This window comes from Miscanthus floridulus, chromosome 5 (assembly GCF_019320115.1).
Source record: "Miscanthus floridulus cultivar M001 chromosome 5, ASM1932011v1, whole genome shotgun sequence".
NCBI classification, from domain to species: Eukaryota; Viridiplantae; Streptophyta; class Magnoliopsida; order Poales; family Poaceae; genus Miscanthus; species Miscanthus floridulus.
The window spans coordinates 116,115,880-116,130,081 of NC_089584.1; positions in this window are offsets into that span (position 1 = coordinate 116,115,880).

Genomic DNA, 14,202 nt, shown 5'->3' on the forward strand with positions numbered 1-14,202 from the left:
TGTGTGGTGCACACTTGTCAAATCTAGCACTAGGTAGCTTCTAAGTAGCCCTAAGATCAATTGGAGAAAACTTCATTCACATATGATTTCGAGTTGGAAGTGAATGGAGGGTCAAATGTTGACCGGACGCTGGTCCCGATGTGACCGGACGCTGGCAGTAGAGTTCGGTCAGTTCATTTGATCAAGTGAAGTCATCTGGATACGACCGGACGCTGAGTGAAAAGTGACCGGACGCTGGGTGCTAGAGTCCAGTCAACTCCAATAAGGTTTCAGAGAGGGAGAATCCTGATCGAACGCGTCCGGTCAGTGCTGACCGGACGCTAGTCAGGTTTCGGTTACTGACCGGACGTTGAATAGTAATGTGACCGGACGCTGGGTGCTAGAGTCTGGTCAACATCAGTAAGGGTCTAGAGAGCAGTTTTTGTGACCGGATGTGTTCGGTCAGTGTTGACCGGACACAGGTCAGAGTCCGGTCACAACTTAACGGCTCTATGGCGGGGAGAACTGACCGGAGCGTCCGGTTACCTTGACCGGAGCGTCCGGTCACCCCATAGAGTGCTAACTCAGGCATATAACGGTTCATTTTGAATGAGGGGTTATAAATACTTCCTCTATTCATTCAAGGGAGTACTCTTGCCCATTTCAACAGCTGAGAAACACCCTTGAGAGTACCAAGGAGAGCAAGAGCCTAGTGAGGTGATTGAGATTTGAGAATCCAAAATTAAGGCCTCATTAGTGAAAAGAGAGTAGCAAGTGTGCATCCACCCTTCTCATTAGGCTTGTTGTGGTCAAGTGAGAGTTCTTGCTTGTTACTCTTAGTGATCGCCATCACCTAGACAGCTTGGTGGTGATTGTGAGTTTGGTGATCATCTGGTGGAGCTCGTGGATGACTCAACTCAAGTTGTGAGCGGGTTGTGGGTGATTCACCGCAATGGAGTGTCAAAGAATCAACCCATAGAGAGCACTTGATCCTTTCGCAGATCAAGGGGGAGCTACACCCTTGCACAGGTGCTCCAACGAGGACTAGTGGGGAGTGGCGACTCTCTGATACCTTGGCAAAACATCACCACGTTCCTTCTCCTCTCTTTACTTTGAGCATTTACTTTTGAGCAATTCAATTCTTGTCTTTACATTCTTAGAATTGCCATGCTACGATTGGAACTTAGGGTGCTAAACTTTTATACGGTAGATCATTAGAATCACTTTCTAGGCAAAGGGGTGAAGTGGGCTAAGTGTAGGGTTTAATTATTGCAAAGAATTTTAGAATTAGCCCAATTCACCCCCCTCTTGGGCATCTTGATCCTTTCAATTGGAATCAAAGCCTCATGCTCACGTATTTAGGCTTAACCGTCTAGAGAAAGATGTCTCACAGGGATGGACCTCCTCCTATCTTTGAGGGAGATGTTTTTCCTTATTGGAAAATCCAAATGGAGGCGTATTTAGAAACTCTAGATGTTGGAATTCTTAGAGCCACCTCTCAAGGTTTCCCAAAACCTAGGGATTCCACGCACCTTCAGGGCGATGAAGTGAATTACAAAAAATGGAATGCAAAGGCTAGAAACACCATCTTTAGAGGCCTTTGCAAAGATGTGTTTAACCATGTGAGGAACCACAAGGACGCCCATGCACTATGGCCGGACATTTATGCGCTCCATGAGGGAATAAAGAGTGAGCGTGAGGAACGCTATCATCTTATCATGAAAAATCATAATTCTTTTGAGATGCTTCCTAAAGAGAGTGCTAATGAGATGTACTCATGCTTAAATGTTCTTATAGAGGAAGTCAATGGGCTTGGACTCACTCAAATGCAACCATCCGATGTTGTAAGAAAAATCTTGAGTGTCCTCCCCATTGACAAAAATGGGCATATTGTGATCGTGCTTCATCAAGGTGATCTTTCCACCGCTACACTAACTCAAATCTTGAGAAAGATCAACGCTCATGAGATGTACATGCACATCACACCATAAGATGGCTCATCCTCTACCAAGAAGAAAGACAAAGACTTGGCATTCAAGGCTAGCCAAGAGAAGGGCAAAGCAAGAATTGAGTATGAGAGCTCAAGTGATGATAAAATTGATGATGCAAGTCTTGCTCTTATGGTGAGAAGAACCGCCAAGATGCTAAAGAAGCTCAACAAGAATGGCATCAAGTTTGATGGCAAGAAAAAGAAGTTCTTCACTAGCAGTATGTGGCAGAACCTCCTAAGTTATAGGGCCCACATGCATCTGTCTCTGTCCGACGACCTTCGACAACTATGCATATGTTTCCATTAACTTAAAAAGACTGTCGGGTGTCCTCGGGGAACCCCGAACCATCCACGATTTCCGAGCAGGATCACGTTACAGAGTCATTGCAGTATTACAACATTTATTCAAATATATACATCAGAGTAAAAACAGCGGAAGTCTTACGATAACATAGTTTACAAACCAGTTGTTTCAAACCTTACAAACTAAGTTCGATGATTATTACAAACCATAGTAGTAGTGGAGTGGCATAAATAACATATACTTAACACACAAAATAAACATCCTGCCCAAGGATCACACATTTACTTCTCATCGTCAGAACGAACGATAGTCATGCAGCACGATCCAAAACAGATCTGCTCATGAGGCTCACCTGCAACAAGGGGTCAACGAACCCTGAGTACAAAAGTACTCAACAAGACTTATCCGAAATATTAACTGATAAACTTAGTAATGCAGGCTCAGGGATTCAAGGTATAGCTTTAACAATGATCAAAGTTCTTTTGCGTAAAAGCTCTTTTAACAACATTCTTTATATAGAAAACTTCTCGGGAATTATATACAAAGTTGACACGATCCGCACTGAGATCATGAAACTTCATATCCAACACCTTCACAAGCTTTATTCAAGTTCCGGTTATTAATTCTACGGTGATGAACAGTGAGTTGAGTCTCCATAACCGAGGAGCAACGACAATTCGAACCGATTAAGCCCAGCTGGGGATTCTAGACCACACGACATATGCAGGTCCCCGACCTACATATACCAACCTACCCTCGGATCCTCTAAAACAAGAACGGGTCCGCGCCACCCGAGAACACAGTACTCCACCATTCCAGCCCATGGCCACGTGGGTACACGCTATTCCCGCCATCTCTCCACTCCCAGTGCGCGAGTAGCCATTCTCGTAATAGAATTGCCAAGTTCAGGCTTACCGGAGTATGTGGTTAGTACTACAAATTCTCACCTCATGCAATTCAACAACGGATGTGCCTTAATCGACACAGGCGGAAAGAACCCGCTCACAAGACATCCATGTCTTGTGGCTCACACACACCGAGTCCGCCCGGTCTAGATTTATTACTCCATATTCCCATATCACATACTAACAAAGTTAACCAATGTTCCGTTTAAAACTTGCAGGTGGCAGGTAGTCACCTGACTTTCATCGTTCTACGCATAGCTAAGCAAAACTAGACATATACGAGTTTAAAACTGGTAATATGGTAAACATGGAATAACAAGGGTGGTAATGCACCAATTAGGCTTTTTACTTAACTCCTAATCACTTAATGCAGTAACAGAAAGCAAAAGCGAAATTAATTTATAAAACACAAGGTAGGGTTGTATGCATCCGAGGCTTGCCTTCGTTGACGGAAAAGTCCGGTTCCTGCGACGTTACACAAGTATTCGATCCGACCTCAATAGACGGATTAACCTCTTCAACAGCTTGATTAACTACCACGTTTTCACCTTCGTTCACTACACGTAATAACAATGCCATGTTTAACATGATGCGGAATTCGAAACATGATGCTCGATGATGGATGCAAAATTAATAATTTGAATACAACTTTCCTTCGCGGTACAGTTGCAAGTCAAACAAACTAAATCTTTTTCGTAACACATACATCAACTACCAAGGATCATTAACAACAAATGACCCAAGGTCATCACTCAATCCAAAATTCCAATCAAAAACCTAAATCATTAAAGGTTACTATTCGCTTTTATGAATTAATTATTTAATTCAAAATTATGAAATAAATCAACTTATTCCAATTGAGCTCAAAATTTTAGTACATGTTTATTACATGTTAACTAAGTGGCAAAACAAATTTCATAATTTTTGGATAAATAAATAAGCCTAGAAAAATCCTGGAAATCCATTTATGAATAAATTGAGCAATTTTTATCACATTTAAAAATTACTGAAAAACACTATTTCATATTTTTCTTAAATACTATACATCTCAGAGAAGTCACACAAAAATTTTCATAATTTTTGGAGCTCTAAATAAATCTACACAAAAATAACAAAAACAGACACTATTCATTCAAATCTGAAAATAGAAAAATCCATTTGAACGCTGAGTCACTAACATCGGGTCCCACATGTCATCTCCTACCTCCCGCGTGTTGACTACGACGACGACGGCGCTGACCGGCGCAAACTCACCGACGGTGAGTCCAAAGGCGACGGTCAAGGTACCAAAATGACCATATCATCACGGCGCATCGACTGAAGGCACTAGCTAGACGAATTACTACGAGTTACGAGCTTGGCATCGGCCATGGCAGATGCGGTGGCATGGCAGTGCTACGCCGGCGAAATGAAGCCGAAAACGGGGAAATAGAGGGCATGGGAAGGTCCAGTATCTCACCACGAACACGTTCAAGCAAGAATTAAGGCCGGAGAAGCAACGGTGAAGCGGGGCGGCGTTCACAGCGATCACGGCGGTGCGAGCAATGGCGACGGCGGTGTTCCAGTGGCTGTGGTGGACAAAACAAGCAATCAACAAGATATTAAGCACCACGGCATCACGGAGAAGCTGAAACAATGCTTCCCGAGATCAGAAGCTCACCGTAGAGTACTGGCCACGACGGCGCTCGCTCGACGGGGACTCTGCCGGCCGCGAGAAAGAAGAGCGTGGTCAGCGAGTTCCCGGTGAAATCAGCCGACCACAGTTGGCTGGGTGGATGCGCAAGAGAAAGACGGAACTAGGACGGCCTTTACCAAGACGACCACGGCACATGGGAGACGGTGCGGGCTCGCCGGAGCTATGGCGGTGGCGTCGGGGAAACAGAGAGCGAAGAAAGAAGAACGACGGCGGCTCCAGAGCTTTATAGGGCAGCCAAGGAAGCGCAAGGAAGCCACGACGAAGCCTTCAGCGCGCCAACGCGACGCCCAGACGGCCACGCGTGCGACTGGAAGCAAGCCGAAGCTCGCCGGCGGTGTAGCGCAAGCAGTGAACACTGTTCACAGTAATTACAAGTTTGCCATTCGCCAAATTTCACAAATTACACTCAAATTTTCATAAGAACTCAAAAATCTCCAAAAACAAAAGTTGTTCAAAATCAAAAGTTCTACAACTTTGCTTCTATAACCATCTCCTAATTCAGTCTAGATTTTAAAATGAACTTTTGAGTTTGAATCGAGAAATTTAACGAATTACGCCTTTTTGATTTACTCAAAATTTTTCTAAACAACTTGAAAAACTCCAAAGATAAACTTTGCTTAACTAGTCAAGCCCTACACTTTTGCTTCAAGGCCCAACCCCAAAATATGCTTAGATTTTGAAATGGATTTTCAGGGTAGGATTTACATGTTGAAACGCGGGGTTTTCTCGAAAAATTCAAAACCCAGACAAACTTTGAACTTAAGTCAAACAATACAATTCAACACTCATTACACAAATGTAAACTTGTTTTAGTAAATGCACATCAAAGTTTTCACCAAATGCCAAATGCTTTGCAATGCATATGATGACATGTCAGATTTTAATATTTAAACACCCGAGGTGTTACAATCCTTACCCCTAAAAGAAATCTCGCCCCGAGATTCAAAGCCATAGGGTAAGTAATGGAAAAGGAAATGTGTCGCGAGAACACATACAAACTCTGTCCATAAAACAGCTGAGGTCCCTTTTACAAAACACAACATGTACTACCGAGCTCAACTAACATTACTCGAATTTATATTGACGCTAAAAATTCGGGAAACTTTTCTAACAAGTAATCTTCTGATTCCCAAGTAGCTTCCTCTTCTGAATGTTGATTCCATTGTATTTTATAGAACTTGATTGTCCATCTTTGAGTAACATGATCTTTCTGATCTAGCACTCGGATAGGATATTCGGAATAAGTCAAATCCGGTTCTAGTTCCACTCCTTCCACTTCAACATTCTATTCAGGCACTCGGAGACACTTCTTCAATTGAGAAACATGGAACACATCATGCACAGCTGCGAGATGTTCAGGTAATTTCAAGCGATATGCCACTTTTCCATACCTCTCCAAAATTTAATATGGTCCAATATATCGGGGTGCCAACTTTCCTTTAACACCAAAACGGGTAACTCCCTTCATTGGTGACACTTTCAGATACACAAAATCTCCTTTGGTAAATACCAATGGTCTCCGTCTTCTATCCGCATAACTCTTTTGTCGGGATTGAGCTATTTTCAAATTACTCTGTATTTGTCTAACCTGGTCTTCTGTTTCTTTCACAAGGTCAACTCCAAAGAATCTTCTTTCTCCAGGTTCAGACCAACTCAATGATGTTCTGCATCTACGACCATAGAGTGCTTCAAATGGAGCCATTCTAATGCTTTCTTGATAACTATTGTTGTATGAGAACTCGGCCAAAGGTAAGCATTCATCCCACTTATTAGAATAGTTAAGGACACAACACCTTAACATATCTTCAAGCACTTGATTAACTCTTTCAGTCTGTCCATTAGTCTACGGATGATAAGCTGTACTATACAGAAGTTTAGTACCCAACGAAGAATGCAATTGTTTCTAAAAGTTGGAGACAAACTGTGTACCCCTATCTGACACAATAGTCTTGGGTATTCCATGGAGACTCATGATTCTTGCTAAGTACATTTTGGCATATTGGATCGTAGGATATATTGTCTTGACTAGAAGAAAATGCGCTGACTTAGTGAGTCGATCTACAATAACCCATACTGAGTCAAATCCCTTTGATGTCTTGGGTAGACCAACAATAAAATCCATACTTATGTCCTCCCACTTCCAAGAGGGAATAGGTAATGGTTGTAATTCACCAGCAGACCTCAAATGTATAGCTTTCACCTTTTGACAAGTATCACACTTTGCTATGTATCTAGCAATCTCTATTTTCATTTTAGTCCACCAGAATCTTTGCTTCAAGTCATGGTACATCTTGTTACTTCCCGGATGGATTGATAACCTAGTAGCATGTGCCTCATCTAGAATTGACTACCGTAACTCAGGAACTTTTGGTACCACCAGGCGATCCTTGAACCACAACACATCTTCATTGTCAATACTAAAGCATTCCGCTTTTCCCTTCTTGACTCTTTCCTTGATATGGGCTATACCCTTGTTTTCCTTCTGAGCAGCAATAACTTGATCTCGAATAGTGGCTTTAACAATTATGTTGGTCAAACTTCCTTGTTGAATTACTTCTACATTCAACTTTTCCATTTCTTGACATAAATTCAAACTCATTGTTCTCACTGTCAGACAATTGCAATAACTTTTGCGACTGAGAGCATCTGCAACCACATTTGCTTTACCAGGGTGATAATGTACTTCCAAATCATAATCCTTAATCAGTTCTAACCATCTTCTTTGTCGCATGTTCAACTCTGACTGAGTAAAGATATACTTTAAGCTTTTGTGGTCTGTATACATATGACACATATTACCAAGCAGGTAATGCCGCCAAATCTTCAGAGCATGAACCACAGCTGCTAACTCCAAGTCATGAGTCGGATAGTGTTCTTCATGTTGCTTAAGTTGCCTAGATGCATAGGCAATGACTCGGCCTTCTTGCATCAACACACATCTAATACCAATACCTGAAGCATCACAATAAACATCAAACGGCTTCTCGATGTCAGGTTGGGCTAACACTGGTGCAGTAGTCAACAGTCTCTTCAAAGTCTGGAAAGCCTCTTCACAATCTGATGACCAGACAAACTTAACTTGGTTCTTCAACAATTTAGTTATGGACTTTGATATCTTTGAGAAATCTGGAATAAACCGACGGTAATATCCTGCCAGACCCAGAAAACTCCGAACTTGATGAACTGTGGTTGGCGGTTTCCAATCAAGCACATCCTTCACTTTGCTTGGATCAACTGCAACTCCTTCGGCTGACAAGACATGTCCAAGAAATTGCACTTCCTTCAGCCAAAAATCACACTTGCTGAACTTGGCATATAGTTGATGTTCTCTCAAACGGGTCAGAACAATTCTGAGATGTTCCGCATGTTCTTTCTTATTCTTGGAATATACTAAAATGTCATCAATAAACACCACTACAAACTTGTCTAGCTCCGGCATGAATACTGAGTTCATTAGATACATGAAATGAGCTGGAGCATTTGTCAAACCAAAAGACATTACCAAGTATTCATATAACCCATATCTTGTGGTAAATGCCGTTTTGGGAATATCCTTAGGCTTTATCTTGATTTGGTGATATCCTGATCTCAAATCTATCTTGGAGAAAACTTTGGCTCCGGCCAGTTGATCAAAAAGCAGATCTATCCGAGGTAATGGATACTTATTCTTGATGGTCACTTCATTCAATGGACGATAGTCAACACATAACCTCAGGGTCTCATCTTTCTTTTTCACAAAAATTGCCGGACATCCCCAAGGTGAAGAACTAGGTTGGATAAACCCTTTCTCAATCAATTCTTGTAACTGAGTTTTCAACTCGGCCAATTCCTTAGGTGGCATCCTATAAGCTCTCCGAGAAATCGGAGCTGTTCCAGGTTGTAACTCTATATTGAACTGTACATCCCTATTAGGTGGTAGATCGGGTAAATCTTCAAGAAACACATCTAGAAATTCACACACTACCAGAATATCTCTAATCTCTTTGACAGCAGTTGCACAAATCTTGCTCACTGATCTTCTTAGGGTTGGAAGTTGGATAAGAAGTTGAGAATTACTATCAGGCAAACTCACTCTTAAGGTCCTATTCAAAGCATCTATAACAGCCTTATGCTGATACATCCAATTCATTCCCAAAATTACATCTATATCCTGATCCTTAAGGATAATCATGGTAGTGGGAAAAATATGCCCACCCAGGTTTACGGGTACCTGGTATACCATCTCCTTAGTACACAGACGTCCCTCGGGCGACTGTATAAAGAAACTTTCCTTTGTTGCCCCAATTGAAATTTCATGCTTCACGACAAATGTTCTATTGATGAATGAATGCGATGCGCCAGAATCAAAAAGTATAACTGCAGGGTGATTGGCAACAGGAAACATACCCATCATCACTGGCTCCCCTTCCGGAATTTCTCCAGCTTGAATATAGAACACCCGTCCTGTCTTCCTCTCATCTTTGCCCTTCTGAGCATTCTGATTGTTGTTCTTGTTTGGTGCCTGACCCTGTTGTTGATTGGCAGGAGCCTTCTGATAATTTTGATTAGCCTGCCTATGATATGGACATTCCCTGGAGAAATGACCAGTCCTTCCACAATTATAGCATGGATAGTTGTGACCTTGGGATGTTGGAGCATTGCCACCAGAAGCATTGGTTGACTGTGAACTCGGATAGGTTATAGCAGGACGGACATTTGACTGTTGCCCGGCTTGGAACTGCGGCGAACGATAAGGAGGACGATTATGATGTACTGGATGATAAATCACCCTCTGCCTCTTCGGATTTCCCCCAAAAGATCCAGACAGCACACTCTTTTTCTTTTTGAGCTCCTTATGCTGCCGATACTTTGATTCTGAAGCAATTGCAATATTTACTGCCTCATGGTAAGTGACATTAGTGCAAGTGGTCATCATTGTCTGTAACTTGGTATTCAGGCCTCTCATAAACCACCTCTTCTTCTTGGCATCAGTATTGACATGTTCGGATGCATATTGGGACAGATGATTAAATCTTCCCACATACTGCATCACGCTTTGATCTCCTTGTTTCAAAGCAAGGAATTCATCTAGCTTCATAGCCATTACTCCTTCAGGGATATAATGGGCTCTGAAGGCCGTACGGAACTCAGCCCAAGTTATTGGAATGCCAGCTGGTTGCATAGCCACTAAGTTTGCCCACCAAGCACTTGCTGCTCCTCTAAGTTGTTGGGCGGCAAACGTAGGTTTCTGATACTCCATGCATGGGATAAGGTCAAATTTCTGCTCCATGGTTCGAAGCCAGTCATCAGCCTCCAATGGTTCATCTGCCTTGGTGAACACCGGGGGTCTTGTGTCTGTAAAATCAACATATGTAGCCTCCTGTCGGTTATGGTGGCGCCCACAGTTTCCGTACATCTGATTCTGATTACTCTGAGCCATCTCATGAAGCAAACGAGAATTTTCAGTCGTCACATTGACAAGTGCAGTTATAGCATCAGCTAAATTGGTTGGAACTGGTGGCGGATCTGGAATACCGTCCTCATCTTGTGAAGTTCCCGGAATAAACGAACCCCGTGTACGACGCATCTGCTCATAACAAACCAAACTTTATTCACATGTCTTTATTGAATTGTACCAAAGCTTACTCTAGACACATTACATGGAGCTTACTAATGTACAAACAAACCTATGAGTACGAAAACAGAACTACATAACTTAACTAGAGCTACTATTATATAACTCTACTCTTTTCCTCAATTTCTTCAAACTTCAGGCTCGGTATCCATTCCGGAATTATTACCGCCTTCATCATCACTTTCATCGATCATTACTAATTCTTCAGGATCTTCTTCTTCTTCTCCCGATTCATCATCATCGGCAAGGATGACACCGGGGTCCATGGCATCAGCTTGAGGCTCATGATTCGGATTCAGTAGATTGCTAAGCCTATGAACTTCCTCATGTAGATATGTATTATGTTCTTCTAAATCTTCTACATAGAATTCTAGCTCATGAGTTCTAGCTCTAGCTACATCTTCCCTGTGCCAAGCTTCATTTCTTCCTTCCACCGTACGAACTAACATGCTTTCACAGTTCCTGTGCGCGGTGGTGAGCTGCCTCAATTGACCCTGTAATTCTCCTATTTGTATAACATCCAAAGCCCTATCTCTAGTAGATTGTGCTAACTCCATAGAAACCCTTAGTATCTCTGCTTGGGGATCAGGCCTAGTACTGCTACTGCTAGCACCATCATTTCTAGGGGCAAGTTGGTGACGAGGAACTCCTTTGGGTCCGGTGGACTTACGGGGCGTCATCTTGGCACAAGCCATACTGTAGGAAGCCAATTTAATCCAAGTCAGACCATTTGATCAAAATCCAAAAAGTAACTAAGATGGATTACATTCCTCCAACCAGACTCACTACTTAATTCCAGACTAAGAGGTGAAGGAAGTAACGAGTGAATTATTCATGATGCATGCATCGTTCTTATGAACAAAACCATCAAAGATTATAATACACATAAACAACATTTATTTTTATATAGGGCATAGTATGATTACTACTCCACCACACAAAAACCTTTTTAATCAAATAGGGAATGGAGAGAAAGAAATAAGATAAGTCAGAAGCCATTTGGACCAAATTATCAAATTAAATTTAGTCATCCCAAATCATTTTGAAGTTTTTGTAAAACAATACAACAAAAACCTTGTAACGATCGCTCTGATACCATTCTGTGGCAGAACCTCCTAAGTTATAGGGCCCACATGCATCTGTCTCTGTCCGACGACCTTCGACAACTATGCATATGTTTCCATTAACTTAAAAAGACTGTCGGGTGTCCTCGGGGAACCCCGAATCATCCACGATTTCCGAGCAGGATCACATTACAGAGTCATTGCAGTATTACAACATTTATTCAAATATATACATCAGAGTAAAAATAGCGGAAGTCTTACGATAACATAGTTTACAAACCAGTTGTTTCAAACCTTACAAACTAAGTTCGATGATTATTACAAACCATAGTAGTAGTGGAGTGGCATAAATAACATATACTTAACACACAAAATAAACATCCTGCCCAAGGATCACACATTTACTTCTCATCATCAGAACGAACAATAGTCATGCAGCACGATCCAAAATAGATCTGCTCATGAGGCTCACCTGCAACAAGGGGTCAACGAACCCTGAGTACAAAAGTACTCAACAAGACTTATCCGAAATATTAACTGATAAACTCAGTAATGCAGGCTCAGGGATTCAAGGTATAGCTTTAACAATGATCAAAGTTCTTTTGCGTAAAAGCTCTTTTAACAACATTCTTTATATAGAAAACTTCTCGGGAATTATATACAAAGTTGACACAATCCGCACTGAGATCATGAAACTTCATATCCAACACCTTCACAAGCTTTATTCAAGTTTCGGTTATTAATTCTACGGTGATGAACAGTGAGTTGAGTCTCCATAACCGAGGAGCAACGACGATTCGAACCGATTAAGCCCAGCTGGGGATTCCAGACCACACGACATATGCAGGTCCCCGACCTACATATACCAACCTACCCTCGGATCCTCTAAAACAAGAACGGGTCCGCGCCACCCGAGAACATAGTACTCCACCATTCCAGCCCATGGCCACGTGGGTACACGCTATTCCCGCCATCTCTCCACTCCCAGTGCACGAGTAGCCATTCTCGTAATAGAATTGCCAAGTTCAGGCTTACCGGAGTATGTGGTTAGTACTACAAATTCTCACCTCATGCAATTCAACAACGGACGTGCCTTAATCGACACAGGCGGAAAGAACCCGCTCACAAGACCTCCATGTCTTGTGGCTCACACACACCGAGTCCGCCCGGTCTAGATTTATTACTCCATATTCCCATATCACATGCTAACAAAGTTAACCAATGTTCCATTTAAAACTTGCAGGTGGCAGGTAGTCACCTGACTTTCATCGTTCTACGCATAGCTAAGCAAAACTAGACATATACGAGTTTAAAACTGGTAATATGGTAAACATGGAATAACAAGGGTGGTAATGCACCAATTAGGCTTTTACTTAACTCCTAATCACTTAATGCAGTAACAGAAAGCAAAAGCGAAATTAATTTATAAAACACAAGGTAGGGTTGTATGCATCCGGGGCTTGCCTTCGTTGACGGAAAAGTCCGGTTCCTGCGACGTTACACAAGTATTCGATCCGACCTCAACAGACGGATTAACCTCTTCAACAGCTTGATTAACTACCACGTTTTCACCTTCGTTCACTACACGTAATAACAATGCCATGTTTAACATGATGCGGAATTCGAAACATGATGCTCGATGATGGATGCAAAATTAATAATTTGAATACAACTTTCCTTCGCGGTACAGTTGCAAGTCAAACAAACTAAATCTTTTTCGTAACACATACATCAACTGCCAAGGATCATTAACAACAAATGACCCAAGGTCATCACTCAATCCAAAATTCCAATCAAAAACCTAAATCATTAAAGGTTACTATTCGCTTTTATGAATTAATTATTTAATTCAAAATTATGAAATAAATCAACTTATTCCAATTGAGCTCAAAATTTTAGTACATGTTTATTACATGTTAACTAAGTGGCAAAACAAATTTCATAATTTTTGGATAAATAAATAAGCCTAGAAAAATCCTGGAAATCCATTTATGAATAAATTGAGCAATTTTTATCACATTTAAAAATTACTGAAAAACACTATTTCATATTTTTCTTAAATACTATACATCTCAGAGAAGTCACACAAAAATTTTCATAATTTTTGGAGCCCTAAATAAATCTACACAAAAATAACAAAAACAGACAGTATTCATTCAAATCTGAAAATAGAAAAATCCATTTGAACGCTGAGTCACTGACATCGGGTCCCACATGTCATCTCCTACCTCCCGCGTGTTGACTACGACGACGACGGCGCTGACCGGCGCAAACTCACCGACGGTGAGTCCAAAGGCGACGGTCAAGGTACCAAAATGACCACATCATCACGGCGCATCGACTGAAGGCACTAGCTAGACGAATTACTACGAGTTACGAGCTTGGCGTCGGCCATGGCGGACGCGGTGGCACGGCAGTGCTACGCCGGCGAAACAAAGCCGAAAACGGGGAAACAGAGGGCATGGGAAGGTCCAGTATCTCACCACGAACACGTTCAAGCAAGAATTAAGGCCGGAGAAGCAACGGTGAAGCGGGGCGGCGTTCACAGCGATCACGGCGGTGCGAGCAATGGCGACGGCGGTGTTCCAGTGGCTGTGGTGGACAAAACGAGCAATGAACAAGATATTAAGCACCACGGTATCACGGAGAA